The sequence below is a fragment of the Herpailurus yagouaroundi genome, unplaced genomic scaffold (assembly GCF_014898765.1).
Source record: "Herpailurus yagouaroundi ecotype Mexico unplaced genomic scaffold, PumYag 140, whole genome shotgun sequence".
Classification (NCBI taxonomy): Eukaryota; Metazoa; Chordata; class Mammalia; order Carnivora; family Felidae; genus Herpailurus; species Herpailurus yagouaroundi.
Window position 1 is genome coordinate 2,350,971 of NW_024412395.1, and position 16,508 is coordinate 2,367,478.

Here is a 16,508-nt window from a genome sequence, read left to right on the forward strand (position 1 = left end):
CATACTGGCTCCAGAAACTCCCACCCTCATCCTGTATTACCACCTCCCCATGACAGTTCAAAATTGCTCACAGAGCAAGCCCTGCCTGTGATCCTACACCTCATTTTATTAGGCTGCCTGGGTTATCATCCTAACACAGCTCAATTAAGCCCTGCATTTGCCACTCTGTGGAGAAGATTAGAAGGTTAGGATTCCTGTCTGGAAGCCTGAAGAATCATGTGTCCTAGGAGATTCAAGTCATTTAAATCCTCTGTAGCCAGGAAATCATGCAACCTAAATGAACTACTCGCTTATGTAGGGTCTTACTCAAAAATGTATAGGACACAGCAGCTGCCCTCCAGCAGCCAGGCTGGTGGAGAGATAGACTGTCTTCATCTGTTTGGGCTGCTAGAACAAAATCCACAGACCAGTGTCTTATGAAGAGCAGAAACATACTGCTCACAGTTCTGGAGACTGGAGGTCAAGGCATTGGCAGGTCAGGTGAGGGCTTCTTTCAGGCCAAAGGATGCTAATTTCCTCACACAGTGAAAAGGGGCTAGGGAGCTTTATGGGGTCTTTTATCAGAGCACTAATCCCACTCTTGAATGCTCCACCCTCATGACCTAAGCCCTCCCCAGAGGCCCTCTCTATGACCTAAGCCCTCCCCAGAGGCCCCCTCTCTATGACCTAAGCCCTCCCCAGAGGCCCCCTCTATGACCTAAACCCTCCCCAGAGGCCCTCTCTGTGACCTAAGCCTGCCCCAGAGGCCCTATCTCTGTGACCTAAGCGCTCCCCAGAGGCCCCCTCTCTATGACCTAAGCCCTCCCCAGAGAGGCTCTGTCTACTGCATACCATCACTTTTGGGTGTTCAGATTTCAACATGAATGGGGGGGGGGGGTCACAAACATTCAGGCCATAGTATAGATCCATAAACAAATACTCCTATAATCTGACAGCAAGAGCCTCCAAAGCAAGAGCAGCAGCTTCAAGTGTGCAGAGGTGAGAGGCCCATGGAGGTAGGCTCCCTGAGGTGGGTGAGCACACCAGGCAGAAGTTACTAGAAGTTACTAGGGAGCTAAAGGACCTGGACAGAAGGGAAAGACATTCCAGGAACAGGGACCACCTTGTGCAAAGGTGCAGAGGCAAGAAGGAAAGAAGGAAAGGTGGTTTGAGAGGGAATGATATGCCTTGGCTCCTCCTTTAGGAATGAAGGCTTCATTCTCCAGTTGCTCAAAGTGCAGCCCCTGGGGACTGCCTAGGGCCACACCCCTTCCCCAGATGGCCACATCCATGACTGCTGGACACACTCTCACACAGACCTGCTCCCACCCCTTGTCCCAACTCCACTGCGCTCTCATGGCCACCCCCAGCTCTCTGTGGGGCCAGCTGAGTCACTGCAGCTCAGCTGGGCCCTCTGCCCAAGCCTGTGTCCTGCCCCTCCTTCCTCAGGTGCAGACCCAACACTTCCTAAACTAATCTGCACCTCAAGTTAGCTTGGGGGAAACTTCTTGCTTCCTGGAGCCCAACCTGCAGCAAACTGCAAGTCACTTGGCAGTGCCTAGCAAACATTTTTAAACAGTGGGAAGGAAAAGAGCTCAGTCTTCAGACTTTGGGAATTACTACCTGGATAAATTAGCAGGGACTGACCCTGGGCTGAGAAATAAAGGTTCAGACACCATTTGGTACTTCATTTTGTGGTGCCTCAACCCAACCCTCTTTTTTTCCATCCTCTAATGCAGACACTCAGTTGTTTGATTTCAAGCCACCAAGAATGTTCAAAGGCAGTGCCTGTGCTGAAGAAGCCTAGGAACTCTGAGATCCAGCCCAGTGAGCTGCGGCCCAGAGAGGTGAGGTCCTGTCCCAGGCCACCCACATGGGAGAGCCACAATTACAGCCCGTGTCTGAATCCCAGCTACAGAATCCTTTCTACTCTGCAGTTTTGACACATGGTGCATTTAGAAAATTCTAAAGTTGTTGTGGCGGACTGAACCCCACCCCCCGCCACCAAGATGACCATGCCCTGATCCCTGAAACTGTGAATATCACTTTTTTTGGCCAAAGGGACTGCAGGCATGGTTAAATTAAGGCCCCTGAGATGAGAACATTTTCCTGGATTATCCAGGTAAGCCCTAAATGGAATCACAAGGGTCCCTATGAGAAGGAGGCAGGAGAGTCAAATGCAGGAGAGTCTCTGTGACCATGAAAGCAGAGACTGGAGTCATGTAGGCAGGAGCCAAGGAATGTGTGTTGCTTCTAGAAGAAGCTGGAAAAGGCAAGATTATCCCTTCTTGTCACCAGGAATGAAAAGTTGTATGTCTGTGGCCTGGGTCTGAACTCCCTAGTGTCACCATGGGCTCACAATGAGGGAAACCATGAAAGGGGTTTCTAACAGAAGTAGGTGTTTGTGCCCCAAACTCACAACTTCCAGAAAACAATGAGCCAGAGCAAGGAGCCGATATGGTTTAGGGGAAGTGTCACTGAGAAGACCATGGACATGTGACAATGCAAATGGGTGTATCAGCAGTGAGGCCCACGTGTGGGATTCCCTGGGCTTTCTCTGTGGATAGTGGGCAGACCCAGCTGCTATGCACTTCACATAGCCCAGGCTGACAGCCACCCAGGGGGACTCCTGAGATCAGGGAGCAAGCTGTGCCAGACCCCAGGTGAGAAGGAATGTGGTTGGGTCAGCTGCTGCAGGCAAGGACCCCTCAGCAAGCCAGGCAGGAGAGATCAGTGAGGCAGAAGGGAGCCCCCACACACTTCCTGAGCAGCTGCCCCAGGAGACATCTGTCTGCCTTGATTTAAACCTCAAAAATCAAAATATCGATAAACAAATACAGACTGAGACAGAGCTGGCTGAGACAGAGACCAGGGAAGAGGTGCTGACAGGTTTTGGGTTATCTTGTTTTTTGTTTCTTACCAGTATGTTCTTTGGTACCAATACCACACACGTATCTTTTAGCAAGTGTATGCAGCAAGCCCAGCACATGGTCTAGGAGCTGGGGCCACTCAAGGGAGCAAAACTTGCAAACTCCCTGCCCTGGTGGGGTGCTGGCAGCTAAGGGCTGAGTTCAAACCCAGGTCAGCTCTATCCCAAGGTCTGTGCTCACTTCACTGCCCTCCAGGCTGGGCCAGAGAGCAGTGTAAGGGCCCAAGGAGCAGATTTTGTAAGAAGATTGCAGTCCAAATACAAAAGGCCCTTCTTCCAAAAAGGGGGAAGGGAGGAGGAATCTGGGTTCTGACCCAGACCCTGATGTCCAGGGGCACAGGGAGCTCCCACCACCCTGAGAGAAAGTGCTTCATCATCTCAGGCTTGAGCTGGAAAAGGTGACCAGAGACTGAGGAGAGTGGCCAGCAAGTTTCAGCCCCCACCCTGGTGGTCTGTCCTACTCAGTCAGGTACAGGAAGGTATCTCACCTGGGCAGTGAGAACACTTCTGCCCGCTCCAGGGCAACTGCTGGCTGTGCTCCTCCCCGAGGATCTGGCCCTGCCAAGCTCAGCCCCATTTCTTACCAGTGGCCAGGGAAAATGGGACCAGGCCTGCTGTGCAAGCTGATGACGGGCCACACCTTTCATGCCAAAGCCCCTCCTAGAAGGAAACAAGTTCTGGGACTTTAAGCCTCGGAGGCCAGAGGAGAAACAAAGCTCCCAAAGGAGATATGAAGCCTCAGGATGACCCCATGCCCCAACCAACAGCAAGCACAGCTGGGCTTGCATTCCACACCTGGGGAAACTGAGACACAAGGAAGGAGCTGGGCCTAAGAGCTGTGTTCTGAGCCCTGGAATGAGAAAACGGAAATCGGGAGGCTAAAACTGATCCTATCAGGTGGGCCCCAGGAAACTGTCTCCCCGGCAAGTTATGTGCAGACACTGGGCCCCCTGCCCAATCCAGTTATGGACTAATGGTCCCCAGGACACTGCAATTTAGGGAAGGAAGGAGGGGTTTCCTTCCTGAATCCTAGGAAAAAAGAAACAACAATAATGGCCCAAATGTTGAAGGCAAAATAGCTTCCTCCTAGAAGGAATGGTTTTAAGAATCATAGAAAGAAACAAAGACACACAGGCTGATACACTCCTGGACAGACCTAGGAGCAGCCAGAACCCTGCTGGAGACACATGCCAGGAAAGATGCCACTTCCCTGACTTCTGAGAATGCCCCCAGCACCCCAGAAGGGATCCCTCCATGTACTGGGCTAATTTCAAGGCTCAACGGTTGAATGTTGTGAGGCCCAGTGGTCACACTGCATATACCCAGGCCAGCATCAGGCTCAGGACTGAGAAGGAGCCTGCCACCCACCCAGTAAGCCTGGCCCCCCAAGCCTGAAGGCCACCTGATTACATGCATGCGTCAGCACGGTCCCTGGGTCTGTGTTTTAAACAGTGCTGCAGGGGGTTCTGACATCCATCACACCCATCTGTGAGCTTGAGTAAACCCCAGGACAGAGTCCCACCCTGGCGTGAGCATATTCTATGGACGGCCCACTTGGCACAGCTGCTTTCTTGCCCATGAGAACATGGTCACTGTGAAGTTCACCCTGGAAGGCCAAAAGTCCTCCCCTCAGAGCAGGGGCACGAGGACAAAGCCCTGGGATGCCTGGCCATGCTGCACTGCAGAACCTGGGATAGAGGAAGAGTAACTGACAAATGCCATTCTCCCACCTCTTATCCTGGGAAGTCAGCTCCATGGGGACTAATGATCCAGAAGATGTAGTAATGGATGAAACTCCACTTGAGGTCCTAGGCCTGAGTCTGATGCCACCTTGTACCCCTGCGTCCACAGACCCAAACAGTGGGCACTGGGTTCATTCAGAAGTTCCCTGGAGTTCCAAGAGTGTGTCATCCATGGACCTAGAGCAGGGAAGTGCTGAGGCACGAGATGAGACACCTCTAAAAGGGGAGCATGGGACGGTTTCATCAGGAAATCTAGTGTCCCAAACCACCTGCTTCCTGATCCAGTTGGGCTCTCCTGTTAACTGACATGAGATGTTCTTTTTCAACAAAAATGTTTTTTTAATTAATTAATTTATTTATTTATTTTAAGAGAGAGAGAGGGAGGGAATGCGAGCAGGGGAGGGGCAGACAGAGAGGGAGACAGAATCCCAAGCAGGCTCTGTGCTGTCTACGTGGAGCCCGACTCACCGCTCGATCTCCTGAACTCTGAGATCGTGACCTGAGCAGAAATCAGGGGTCGAACACTTAACAGGCTGAGCCACCCAGGCACCCGTGAGACATGATGTTCTTAATCTCCCTCCAGTTTGGTTAGCTTTTGAAAACCTGACCTTGGGCTGTGGCCTGGTGACAGCACAAGGTCACGCTGGCCCAGCCTGGTGATCCAGCCTGTGAGGCACCTTCCCCCAGCAGTGACTCCTCTGTCCTGGTCCCCCAGCCGCTCTCTGCTCTGCAGCTTCCACCTCATGTGGATGGGACCCCACTCTTCCCCTCTGGACCAGCCCTTTCCAGGCACAGCCTCTGTATCTGCCAGCACCCACACGAGGCAGTGGGAACAAGCACCTGTGTCCACCCCTTCAGCTCACCCTCTGGGGCGGCCTGCCTCCAGCACACGTGTCTGACCCTACACTGGATGCCCCAGCTGTTTGGTGCTGGTGTAACCTGAGCAGAGCCAAGGAGATTGAGAACGGGACACAAGGGAACGCTCAGACATAGGGAGGACCCTACATCCCTCACCGCCACAGAGCTTCCGGAAGGTGCATGACCCAGGCCTGGGCATAGCAGGACCCACCACACAGAGCTGGCTGCCAAAGTGGCTGGGGAGACCCCAGCGTGCTGGCATGTGGCGCAGCCCACATTCCTCATCCAAAGGGGGGCCCAGGCCTGCCTCGAGGGTGCTTCAGGTCAGCTCCATGGTGATGGGCTCACTGGAGAGGTGCGGCAGCCCAGACCACACAGAGAACACTACCTCCCAGCCCTTGGGGAGCTGAGATGGACAACGGGAGAGCTCCAGCATGCACCCCTGATCCAGCCTGTGAGGGGACCACCTAGTGCAGCAGGTGGGATGTCCCACACCCTGCCCCTCCCACACTGGCCAGCGACCCTGGAGCTCCCCACATGCAAGGCTCTGCAGGAGGAGGCCTCTGTGAGCACAGAGCCACCTCCCTGTGAAGAAGAGAGACCACTTCACTGCCTTCCACCCATTTTGAGGAAAACAAACCCATCCAGGGAAGAAACAAGGTAGCAAACGGGCCTTCTCAGCACTCGGAGAATAGGACACAGGAGGCTCAGGGCCATGTTCTGAGCACCTCTGGGCCTTTTGGGACAAACTCTCGTTCCCCCTTCCTTTGAGTGTCAAATGGAGCCACCACATCTGTTTCCATTCAGAGGGTCAAAGCTGGCACGGACCCAGGAGGGTGACAATAAGCTGGACTCTGGATCATTCATGTGGAACTGTGGGCAGGTCTTTCTTGGGCTCAGGGTGCTCCTTTGGAAGTTAGAGGAATCACAGCTCTCGGCTTCCTGCTGGGGATGACACTCAGTGGTGACCAAAACCTGGTCAGGCCTCTCTGGGCCCCTTCCACTCAGCTTCAGCCTTGGCCTCTAAAACTGCAACTTTCAACACCAGCAATGTCCCTCCACCGCCCACACACCCACTGAGGGACTTGAACAAACTAACGTGGCTGCTAGCAGCCTGAGGCTGCATCTCTGGGACACAGCAACCCCCTGCAAACACCTGCTGAAGAAAGCTAAGGCTGCCAAGAGAATTTGCCATGTGCTTCAGCCGACATCTGAATGCAGGCAACTGACCCCCAAATAAGGCAGTTCCTTCAGAAAACTTAAAATTGTAAATTCTTCCTCTGCGGGCCCTTCTGTTGAAAGGTATTGTATTTCCTACCACGCAGGAGTATATTTCTCAAGGACTCCTGGGCCAGCCCTTTGAAATGTGGTCATCAAGAAGGACAGGGCCCCTCCTCACAGAGTCCAGGGAGGCAGCCCTTCAAATCTAGTTTAGGCGAATGCCAGTTACCAAGCACAGCATCCACACTGACCAGCCCTCTCACCCACTTTCTGGAATCTTTCACTTGCCTGACTCTGCTCAAGCCTCCAGTCCCTGGTTCCCCCTTAGAATCCCAGACACCTCTGTTCCAGTCAGAAGGGAGCTCAGCTCCTCCCCTGCTGCAGGGGTGCAGACTGACACCTGTCCTCACCAGCATCTGGCCCTGTGTGCCTCAGGAACTACCTCAGCCTCGGTAGACCGGTGGAGAGCGGCTGTGTGATGACCAGAAGGAATACACGTGCACACCCTAGAGGAGACTCAGACACGATGAGAATCAGGGCCATACCGCACCTTTATAAGGCCCCAGCTGTGTGCTGGGCACATCTGTGGTCACGAATGTGAAAGTCTCCATGTCTCCAATCTACTAAGAGGATGATCTGGAAATATAATCCAGGCCCATCTGACTCCATAAACCCCCAGGTTTCCTCCCAGAACCAAGTGGCAATGTGTAAAGAAGCCACAAGTGTTAGGGGTGCCATGTCAGGGACTGAAACACTTTGCACAGACAGAATACCGTGCTCCACTCTGGTGGAGGAATGTAATGGTGGAGTCTCCAGGTTTTCAAAGAGTAATACCAGGGCAGCCACAGACCCTGTCAGTGAGAGTGACGAGGGCGGGTGGGGAGAGAGGGAGGGAGGGAGGGGAAAGGAGGGAGAAAAAGGGAGGGAGAGGGGAGGGCATTGGGGGGAGAGACAAGGGTTGGGGGAGGCAAGTCTGAAATTTTCAAGTGGTTTCCTGCCCTCTTCCTTCCTCAGCCCCTCCACATCCTTTCCCAAAAGGAAACCATGAGGTGGGGACAGCCCTGGAAACTGATTCCCACTTGATTTTCAAGAGGAGCCACCTTTCTGAGCAGAGAGCCTCCATGCCAAGCTTTTGTCTGCAAGGAGTTTTTCTGTGAATTTATTAGAAGCTGAAGAAATGCTGACAGAGCAGTTTTGCCCAAGCCAGCAGGCTTCCAAGTGCACCTCATTAGACTAGCTTCCTGCAGGCAACAGGGAACAACAGGCAGGGGAGGCTGAGGTGGGTGACAGGGGACAGGCAGAGTGTCGGGGCCCACCCCTGGTTGGCATGGAGGGAGTGTTCACAGAGCACAGCTCCCCAGAGGAGCAGGAAGAACCACAGGGCTCTGCACAGCCACCTGCCCACTCAGGTCATGCCAGACTCTCAGGACATGGGAGGCTGGAGGGCAGGCAGACAGAGGAACCACAGGACACCAGGTTCCCAAGAGCTGGTTCTCTCCCACCTCCCCTGCCCCCATGCTCCTTGTTCATTTCAGGACAAAGGATTGCACTTGGAAGAAAGGACCCTTTCCCCTTGAGACCCCAGCTTTTCTAAATTCTTCTCGATTCACAAAGTAATCCCATTTTTTCAATCACCCAAGTTCCACATATTTTAATGTTTTCTTAAAAATAAATAGCAATCCCTGCGGTCATGAGGACTCAGTATGTGGCAGGCAGGCCTGAGCAAAGCCTGTGGCTCCCTGGTCACAGTTACTTGTTCCTGCCAGCCTCATCAGAACAACCGAACAGCCGTCTGAGGTGTTACAGAGGAGGGACCCCAAGATGAGAGACGTGAGGGACTCCTGGAGTCACACAGAGAATGCAGCAGAAGCCATGGACTTGGGGCTCACGTTCAGTCACTGCTCCACAGCAAGTTCCTACCTTAGAGTATTTCCACATTCTCTGTCTTGTTGATTTTTATAAAACCTGATGAAGTAAGCAAGCAAGAATTACCCCATTTAACAGATACAGAAATGGAGACCCACAAAGGGCCTTGCAGGAAGCTATGGAGTCAGTGAGATAAAGCCAGCTAGAGCCTAAGTGTTCCGTGCCTTAGCCTACATGTCATTCTACCTTGCCAAGTAAACTTTGCTCTGGAAGCGATTGTTGAAAAATATTATTGGTCGGGGCGCCTGGGTGGCTCAGTCGGTTAAGCGTCCGACTGCAGCTCAGGTCACGATCTCGCGGTCCGTGAGTTCGAGCCCCGCGTCGGGCTCTGGGCTGATGGCTCAGAGCCTGGAGCCTGCTTCCGATTCTGTGTCTCCCTCTCTCTCTGCCCCTCCCCCGTTCATGCTCTGTCTCTCTCTGTCTCAAAAATAAATAAACGTTAAAAAAAATTAAAAAAAAAAAGATAGAAAAATATTATTGGTAATGTGATGCTGTGACTGGATGTTTCATGAGGTAGGAGAGACATCATTTGGGTAGAGGAAGGGGTGTGAGGAGAGGTCAGGAGGCTGAGAGGTCTGGACTTGGAGAAGGGCAGGGAGCTGCCGGGAGTGGGTGGGAGGCTCCACAGAGAAGAAGGAGAGCTGGGCGCTGCCAGCCAGGTTGCCTGGATGGTGACCACCTTCCCAGCCACATAACTGACCGCAAGGCCCCACCCATACCTCCAGCAAGAAGAAGATAAGAGTGAGGAGAGCCTCAATGCTGGACATTGCCGCATCTTCACATTGGGAACCTAATCCTCACACACACCCCAGATGAGGCGTGCTCACCCCTGAGTCTCTCCGAAGAAAGAACCCAGAGACCTCCTTATGATTTCACCAAGCCCCAGCAGCTTTAGGACAAGCCCGATTTCCTCCAGCTATCAGTGACCCGTTCTTTTAATACCTCCCCACAGTTCAGTGACTAGTTCATCCTGTGTGTGTGCACGTGAGTGTATGCATGCACACGTGTGTGTGCCCCTGCTCCCACGCTGTGGCTGTGGGGTGCGAAGGATGGAGGCAGGAGACCTGCTCAGCACAGCCACCCTGACACGAGCCCAGCAGCCACCCTGCTCAGTGTCTCACCGCCTTCTGCTAGGAAAATGATCACTAAGGCTGGATTTTGCCCACAGATTTGGATCCCAATGAATATTTCCAGCAAAAGTCATGTAAATTGATTTGTAGAAAAGGCAAAGATGGAGAAAAATGGGAGGCTGCGGACTCTGAATTCAATACCAAATAATCTAATATGCCCAATTGCATTTTCTTTCCTTACCTTTGATGTCTGCAAGCAAATCATTGGCACTTTAAGTTTGCACATATATCTCAATGCAAAACGGTCAAGCGGCAATAAATAAATGCATTATCCAGATAAATGGCTGCTGGTCAGGGTGCAACTGCAAAGAACAGTCTGTGCTCCTGCAGTGATTTACAAGCAGGAAATTCACTTATTCTCCCCTGACCCTTGGCTGTTGTCAGCTCTCATAATTCTAGAAATGGGAGGGGAGGGGTGGGTCAGGGGAAGCAAGGATGGTAGGAGGAGGAAGTATTGGAGGGCACCAGGCCTGGGGAATAAGAGAAGACCATTTACCAGGCAATGATGATGTCTTGGCCTTCACAGCCCCTAGGCTGCCCAGAGCCCCAACCTGATCTCTGCTCCTACACTTTAAAATATCCATCCAATCCAAACATCAAACATGCTAGTCCCAGCCTGAAATTACACCAGCAAAGCATCTCACCCTATGGCCTTCTTTGACCTTTCTCCTTTGATTCCCTAGGGCCACCTCATTCTTCATGAAGAATGTTAGGACAAACTGCCAACTACTCACCCTTTCATCTCTCCCCTGTAATCCATCCTGCCTGGAACTGCCAAAGACATGGTCCTAAAATGTAAATCTTGACATGGCACTTTCTGTTTAGTTCCTCAGTGTTTTTCCTTTTCCACCCTTCACTTGACTCCAGAAACCTTAAATAGAAACATTCCTTTTCTCCCAATGTAAGGCCTTCTCTGACTCTTTCCTTTGTTTTCCTATTCACACACATGCCCACCTGAAAATGGGTCATGAGCTCTTTGAAACTAGGAGCTGCATCTAATTCATCTGTTAGCTCTCCAGCACCTGATACAGTGCCTGAGATGGGCACTTGGTGGATGCTATATCCAGAAGGATGGATGGATGGATAGATGGATGGATGGATAATGGGATGATGAATGGGTGGGTAGCTGTTGGATGGGTAAATGGATATGTGGGTGAATAGATGGTTGGGTACATAGATGGATGGATGGGTACTTGGATGGATAGGTGACGGGTGGGTGGACTGGTTGATGCCAGTAGACAGGTAGATGACGATAGGGATACTTGAGCGGGCTGGTGAGAAAGGGAGTAGGTGGTAAGTGTGAAAAAAGAAAGACCCATTGGGGCTCTGAGGATTAACTCCTCTGAGACCCTGAGGAGGCTGTCTGTAGTCTAACTAGTAGGGCTGATTACAAAATACAGTGAATCTTCTGGCAAAGCTTAAATCCCCTTGTGTCCAAGCCCCATGACCCACCATGATTTAGCTTCCATGGAGGTGCAGCAAGCCTTCGATCATGCCTTTGAGCCCCACCTTCCTGGTTTACTCACCATTCCAGCACTTCTTGGAACTGCTCGTCCAAAACAGCAGCCCTCTCCCAGCTTTCCTTCCATCTGCACAATGTAAGTAACCTTCCACGATTTAGGTCATTGATCAGAATGAACTGTTACAACCACAAACAGAGCCTACAGCCGCAGTATAGAAAATGCATCTGAAGGAAACAAGGCTCATCACTCAAGCTATGGGCAGAGAGCTCCACCCTCTTTGTGTCTGACTAATTGCAGTGACCCTCATTCAGGCCCTATTTTGTCCACAGCAACATAATTAGAAATGTTGTCAAATATTTTACAGAACTCACCATGCACTTTATTTAAAAGCACTGAGTCTTACGACTTAGTGTATCTGTTCAATGAAACCGAATGCCATTAAGCCATGATTTGTTTTTAATGAACCCATGCAGGCTCCCAGCAATGACTATTTCTTTTAAAAAATATTTACTCTCTGAGTGTTTCTTTTGCCAGAGAACAAATGCTGACCATGGGGATAAACAAGGAGAGTTGGGGAAAGTGTTTAAAATCGTGTAGATAACCAAACAATTTATTACAGTTCCAACATGAGCACCCACACCCAGCTGCTGTTGTGCGGCGTCTGCCTCTTAGTTGTTCCCAAGATGCTTCAAAGACTGACTGTGGGGTTAGGATTCAATGTACTTCTCACCTCCTTGCTCTGTAACCTCTGTAACATTAGACACACACTGGCCCACCCGGCTGGGCCTGAACTTCCTGATTGTAGAATGGGAGTCATAGTTACCATCTGACAAGGTTATTGTGAAAACTAAGCAAGAAACCATGACCATAGCATGTGCTGACCACGAGACACCAACTGACAAACATGGGCAATTGGTCTGCAAGGGCTGGGTGCTACAATCCGGCTCCCAGGAGTCTCCTAACTATTCCTACTTGGAGCAGCCTCACACCCCAGTGCCCACCCCCTGGACAGAAGGATGCCTCTACACATGTCAACCACAGATATATTCCAAAAGCACCCACACAGCCATGTACTCTTTCGTGTACCTGGTAGGCCCAGGCCGCAGCCAGGATTTGCTTGGCTCCTAGAGAAAGAACAGTGCATTGAAATCAGCCACTCCAGAGACACTCAGCCCCTTGTTCTCCCAGGGGGTAGGTGGCCCATGGAGGATAAAGAGACAGAAAGACTTCAAACTCAAGGTGATTAATTGAGTGTACATACCTAATTTCACTCCCCCCAAAATCCACTGCTCACCTCCAAAACAAAAGCAACCCCCCCCAAAAAAAAAACACTGTGAAGAAATCTTTTAAAAGGCATAAATCCACAAGGACACAGAGAACAGGAGAGATGCAACACCAACAAAATTTTAAAAGGTGTAAAATAAAGTGGAAAAAAGCAAATCCTGAGCCAGCAGCAGGGAATGCAAAGAATCACCCCAATTCACACGACAGAATTCTCAAAATGCTCAGGAACTGGCAGCACCGGGAACTCGGAATAATAAATAACTACAATGGGGCTAAAATAAGGAGAACTGGCCAGAGGCTGTTTGAGAAATAGCTAGATTCCTAGGCCCCTCTTCCACACTCACCCTTCATGGAAAGGCTGCCCTCCCCCACCCCTGCACTCCCACTCTCCCAGAGGAAGACAGGAGGTGGAGACAGCACAGTAGGGCTGTGAGTGCCATTCCAGACACCAAGGTGGTAACCAACAGCATTCAGTCTCCCCTTCTTGACCCCCAGAACACTGCACTCAGATATTTTGTCCTCCAAGCAGGAGATGAGAAGTGTATTCAAGCTCCAGGGAAACCTACTAGCCCCAGAGGACAGGAGGATGTCCCACCAGGGGAGGTGGACTATACATCCCCTCTCCCACAAAGCTCCCCACCAGGGCTCCCCAGGAGCCGCCGACCTGTTCACCTGTCCCAAGCAGGATATTAGCCCTGGCTCTTAAGCCAAGGAGTAGCAGACCCCTGAGGAAGACTTCCATCATAACAGACAGAATGAGCCACTCAGAGGAAACCCACACATACATTCCAATAAAACTATCATTAATAGCCTCTGAGAGATGGAAGATATATCCACGAAATGTGAAAGAATATAAAAAAATAATATTCAAAAAACAAACACAAGCTCTTGAAAACTAAAAATATGATAGTAAACATCTCAAAATGTATAGAAGTACTGGAATAAAAAGTTGAAGACATCTGTCAGAAAGAAGAGAAAAAGGCAAAGAGCTAGAAAATAGGACACAAAAAGAAAGAAAAATAGAAGACCTGCTCAGGAGACCATGTAGCAAGCCCTGTCAATGTCCTGTCCTGATATCCCAGGCCTCATTTGCTCCCCTCCCTCATTATTGTGGGGCTTTTGCTCAAGGGCAGAGACACTTTACTTGTTTTTTTTTTATATATTAATTATAATTTATTGTCAAATTGGTTTCCATACAACACCCAGTGCTCATCCCAACAGGTGCCCTCCTCAATGCCCATCAGGCGATGGGCCCTTTCCCCTCTCCACCACCCCCCATCAACCCTCAGTTTGTTCTTAGTATTTAAGAGTCTCTTATGGTTTGCCTCCCTTCCTCTGTAACTTCCCTCCACTTCCCCTTCCCCCTGGTCTTCTGTTAAGTTTCTCAGGATCCACATATGAAGAGACACTTTACTTGCATCCGCAGGGGACAGAGTGCTGGAAGTCTAGACTCCTGATGGCCCTGGGTCAGTGGAGCACAAGAGAATGAAAGGCCAGGTCCCTTGCCTTAGGGCAGGAAGTCCTGAAGTGCAAGTTGCACCCTGGAGTCCCCTGCTGGACAGCCAAAGAGCCCCTCAGGGGACCTGGCCTGAAGTCTCATCCTGCTCTCCCTTAGCTGCTTCCCCTTCCTCCTCCTGCTCCCCACTCCCTGGACAGTTTCTCTTGGAAGTCACTTGCATACAAACCCATGTGTCAACGACGATGACCCAAGACAATGTGTATATCCAAATAATAAGTTTGTGAAGAAGAGAACATAGAAAACAGGAATGAAGAAATGAAAAAAACAAGAAAACCCTTGAACCGAAAGACACAAATCTCCAGACTGAGAGGTCTATGGAGGACCCAGCAAAACCTATAATGGTTTTGCTCTATGTGAGCAAAAAAACAAACAAAAAAAAAACACTCCAAAACCCCAAAACCCAAATCACTTTATTGCAGAAGTTTAGAACAAAGGAAGAAAATCAGCTTCTACATGTTTCAGAAAGGAAAAACTAGGCCACATACAATGGATTAAGACTTAGAATGCCTTGACCTTCTGTGAAATATACAGGACACTAGAAAAAAAATCAGTCTTGACTATTTACATCATTTACATTTAATGTGATTACATATGGTGGGACTTAATCTACCATCTTGCTTTTTGTTTTCCAGTTGTCCCATCTTTTCTTTTTTCCTCTTTTCCTTTTTTTTCCCTGCCTTTGTCCCCCTTTGGATTGAATATTTTTAATGATTCCATTTCACCTCCATTTTTGGTTTATTGGCCACATAACTCTGTGTGTGCGTGTGTGTGTGTGTGTGTGTGTGTGTGTGTGTGTGTGGTTTTATTAGAGTTTATACTAGACTATCTACCTTTAAGTAATATTATTGTACAACCCACATGGTATAAGATCCTTACAACAGTATATTTCTGTACGTCCCCTCTACCAGCCTTTTTGTTGTTTTTGTCATATATTTCACAATTTTCCTTTTAAAAGATTTTTCAGAGTTTTTTATATATACCCACACCTTTACAGTGTCTGATGCTCTACATCCCTTTGTGTGGATCCACATTTCTCTCTGGAATCATTTTCCTTGCCCAGAGGGCTTTCTTTAACATGTCTTATGGTGCAGGTCTTGTGGTGCTGAGTTCTTACATCCTTTGACAGTCTAAGAAAATCTTTATTTCACCTTAATTTGGGGAGATATTTTCACCAAACATAGAATTCTAGGTTGACAGGTTGGTTTTGTTTCAGTACTTTACAGGTGTCACTCCCCTGTCTTCCGACTTGCATGGTTTCCAATAAGAAGTCCACTTTCCTCCTCATATTTGTTCCTTTGTACAGAACACAACTTTTTTCTCCAGCTGCCTTATAATTTTTTATCACTGGTTTCAAAGCAAATTGATTTTGATGCTCCTTGACATAGTTTTCTTCATGTTTCTTGTGGGTTTATAGTTTTTAACTAATTTGGAAATTTCAACTGTTATTCTTGGAAATATTTTTTCTGCCCTTCTCCCTTTCCTCCCTCTCTTGGAGGCTCCAATTATACGTATTTAGCACTGAAGTTTTCCTACAGTTTATTGTTCATATGTTTCACTTTGGATAGTTTTCATTGTTCTTTCTTTAAATTCTTTAGTCTTTTCAGCATTAATCTGCATTAATCACATTCAGCATATTTTTCATCTCAGACATTTTAGTTTTTACCTCTAGAATCTGATTTTTTAAAATAGCCTTTGGGGCGCCTGGGTGGCGCAGTCGGTTAAGCGTCCGACTTCAGCCAGGTCACGATCTCACGGTCCGTGAGTTCCAGCCCCGCGTCGGGCTCTGGGCTGATGGCTCAGAGCCTGGAGCCTGTTTCCGATTCTGTGTCTCCCTCTCTCTCTGCCCCTCCCCCGTTCATGCTCGGTCTCTCTCTGTCCCAAAAATAAATAAACGTTGAAAAAAAAAATTTATAAAAAAAATAAATAAATAAATAAAAATAAAATAGCCTTTATTTTTTAGAGCGGTTTTTGGTTCACAGCAATTTTGTGAAGCAGGTACAAAGATTTCCCATATGCCCTCTGCCCCTACAAATTCATAGCTTTCTCTGTTATCAACATTCCCCACCACAGTGGTACATTTGTTGCAATTTATAAACCTACACTGGCACATCCTAATCACCCAAAGCCCATAGTTTACACTAGTTCCATCTTAGTGTTGTACATTCTATGGATTCAGACAAGGATTCATTACGACATGTACCCACCATTGTAGTATCAGACAGTGTAGTTACACTTCCTTAAAGACCCCCTGTGCTCTATCTACTCCTTCCTCCCTCCCCTCAACTCTTGACAACTGATCTCTTTACTGCCTCCATAGTTTTGCCATTTCTAGAATGTGATATAGTTGAAATCATACGCTACGTAGATTCTCAGATTGGCTTCTTTCACTTAGTATGATGCACTTAAGCTTTCTCCATGTCTCTTCATGGCTTGAAGCTCATTTCTTTTTAGTGGTGA

General features: G+C 49.2%; 1 long non-coding RNA gene across 2 annotated transcripts; it reads left to right on the plus strand.

Moving 5' to 3' along the window:
- The first annotated feature begins 825 nt into the window (after window positions 1-825).
- Window positions 826-8,931, plus strand: LOC121030382 (uncharacterized). Of its 2 annotated transcripts, XR_005790175.1 has the most exons (3): window positions 826-978; window positions 1,719-1,826; window positions 7,744-8,931. It is a non-coding gene; the product is annotated as an uncharacterized LOC121030382 (long non-coding RNA). The 2 variants fall into 2 exon arrangements; XR_005790176.1 differs by lacking the exon at window positions 7,744-8,931 and having other exon boundaries at window positions 827-978; window positions 1,719-4,997.
- Window positions 8,932-16,508: the final 7,577 nt, after the last annotated feature.